Below are 3142 nucleotides of genomic sequence, written 5' to 3' on the forward strand. Positions count from 1 at the left end.
GGAAATACATGAGGAGCATGAAACTGTCTGAAAAATAGGAGGAGCATGAAGTGGTGTTCAATAACATGAAGAACCTGAATAGGTGTGAAAAATATGAAGAGCTTCAAAAGGTGTCAAAAATATGAGGAGCATGAAACGGTCTAAAAAATAGGAGGAGCATGAGCCATGTTCAAAAACATGAAGAGCCTGAAAAGGTGTGAAAAATATGAAGAGCTTCAAAAGGTGTCAAAACTATGAGGAGCATGAAACGGTCTGAAAAATAGGAGGAGCATGAAATGCTGTTGAAAAACTTGAAGAGCCTGAAAAGGTCTGAAAAATAGGAAGAGCTTCAAAAGGTGTGAAATATATGAGGAGCATGAAACGGTCTGAAAAATAGGAGAAGCATGAAGCTGTGTTCAAAAACATGAGAACCAGAAAAGGTGTGAAAAATATGAAGAGCTTCAAATGGTGTGAAATATATGCGGAGCATGAAACAGTCTGAAAAATAGGAGGATCATGAAGCGGTGTTCAAAACATGAAGAGACTGAAAAGGTGTGAAAAATATGAAGAGCTTCAAAAGGTGTCAAAATTATGAGGAGCATTAAACGTTCTAAACATAGGAGGAGCATAAAGTGGTGTTGAAAAATATGAAGAGCCAGAAAAAGTGTGAAAAATATGAAGAGCTGCAAAAGGTGTCAAAATTATTAAGAGCATTAAACGTTCTAAACATAGGAGGAGCACTAAGTGGTGTTTAAAAATATGAAGAGCCAGAAAAGGTGTGAAAAATATGAAGAGATGCAAAAGGTGTGAAAAATATGAGGAGCATGGAACGTTCTGAAAAATAGGAGGAGCATGAAACGATGTTCAAAAACCTGAAGAGCCTGAAAATCTGTGAAATATATGAAGAGCTTCAAAAGGTGTCAAAATTATGAGGAGCATGAAACGGTCTGAAAAATAGGAGGAGCATGAAATGCTTTTGAAAAACTTGAAGAGCCTGAAAAGGTCTGAAAAATAGGAAGAGCTTCAAAAGGTGTGAAATATATGAGGACCATGAAACGGTCTGAAAAATAGGAGAAGCATGAAGCTGTGTTCAAAAACATGAGAAGCAGAAAAGGTGTGAAAAATATGAAGAGCTTCAAATGGTGTGAAATATATGCGGAGCATGAAACAGTCTGAAAAATAGGAGGATCATGAAGCGGTATTCAAAACATGTAGAGACTGAAAAGGTGTGAAAAATATGAAGAGCTTCAAAATGTGTCAAAAATATAAGGAGCATGAAACGGTCTGAAAAATAGGAGGAGCATGAAGCTGTGCTCAAATACATGAAGAGCCTGAGAAGGTGTGAAAAATATGAAGAGCTTGAAAAGGTGTGAAAGATATGAAGAGTTTCTAAAGATGTCAAAAATATGAGGAGCATGAAACGGTCTGAAAAATAGGAGGAGCATGAAGTGGTGTTGAAAAACATGAAGAGCCTGAAAGGGTGTGACAATTATGAAGAGCTTCAAAAGGTGTCAAAAATATGAGGAGCATGAAACGGTCTGAAAAATAGGAGGAGCATGAAGTGGTGTTCAAAAACATGAAGAGACTGAAAAGGGGTGAAAAATATGAAGAGCTTCAAAAGGTGTCAAAAATATGAGGAGCCTGAAACGGTCTGAAAAAATAGGAGGAGCATGAAGTGGTGTTGAAAAACATGAAGAGCCTGAAAGTGTGTGACAATTATGAAGAGCTTCAAAAGGTGTCAAAATTATGAGGAGCATGAAACGGTCTGAAAAATAGGAGGAGCATGAAGCGATGTTCAAAAACATGAAGAGCCTGAAAAGTTGTGAAAAATATGAAAGGCTTCAAAAGGTGTGAAAAATATGAGGAGCATGAAACGGTCTGAAAAATCGGAGGAGCATGAAGCGGTGTTGAAAAACATGAAGAGCCTGAAAATGTGTGAAAAATATGAAGAGCTTCAAAAGGTGTCAAAAATATGAGGAGCATGAAACCGTCTGAAAAATATGAGCAGCATGAAGCGGTGTTGAAAAACATGAAGAGCCTTAAAAGGTGTGAGAAAAATGAAGAGCTTCAAAAGGTGTCAAAAATATGAGGAGCATGAAACGGTCTGAAAAATATGAGCAGCATGAAGCGGTGTTGAAAAACATGAAGAGCCTGAAAAGGTGTGAAAAATATGAAGAGCTTCAAAAGGTGTCAAATACATGAGGAGCATAAAACTCTCTGAAAAAGAGAAGGAGCATGAAGTGGTGTTCAAAAACATGAAGAGCCTGAAAAGTTGTGAAATATATGAAGAGCTACAAAAGGTGTGAAAAATATGAGGAGCATGATATGTTTTGAAAAATAGGATTAGCATGAAGCGGTGTTCAAAAACATGAAGAGCCTGAAAAGTTGTGAAAAATATGAAAAACTTCAAAAGGTGTCAAAAATGAGATGAGCATGAAACGGTCTGAAAAATAGGACGTGAATGAAGCGGTGTTGAAAAACATGAAGAGCATGAAAAGTTGTGAAAAATATGAAGAGCTTCAAAAGGTGTCAAAAATATGAGGAGCATGAAACGGTCTGAAAAATAGAGAAGCATGAAGCGGTGTTCAAAAACATGAAGAGCCTGAAAAGGTGTGAAAAATATGAAGAGCTTCAAAAGGTGTCAAAAATATGAGGAGCATGAAACGGTCTGAAAAATCGGAGGAGCATGAAGCGTTGTTGAAAAACATGAAGAGCCTGAAAAGGTGTGAGAAATATGAAGAGCTACAAAAGGTGTTAAAAATATGAGTAGCTTGAAACGGTCTGCAAAAATGGAGGAGCATGAAGTGGTGTTGAAAAGATGAAGAGCCTGAAAAGGTGTTAAAAATATTAAAGCTTCAAAAGGTGTCAAAATTATGAGGAGCATGAAACGGTCTGAAAAATAGGAGGAGCATGAAGCGCTGTTGAAAATCATAAAGAGCCTGAAAAGCTGTGAAAAATATGAAGAGCTTCAAAAGATGTGAAAATCATGAAGAGCTTCAAAAGGTTTCAAAATGAGATGAGCATGAAACGGTCTGAAAAATAGGAGGAGCATGAAGTCGTGTTGAAAAAAAGGAAAAGTCTGAAAAAGTGTGAAATATATGAAGAGCTTCAAAAGGTGTCAAAAATATGAGGAGAATGAAACGGTCTGAAAAATAGGAGGAGC

The sequence above is a fragment of the Dama dama genome, unplaced genomic scaffold (genome assembly GCF_033118175.1).
Source record: "Dama dama isolate Ldn47 unplaced genomic scaffold, ASM3311817v1 ptg000093l, whole genome shotgun sequence".
Lineage (NCBI taxonomy): Eukaryota > Metazoa > Chordata > Mammalia > Artiodactyla > Cervidae > Dama > Dama dama.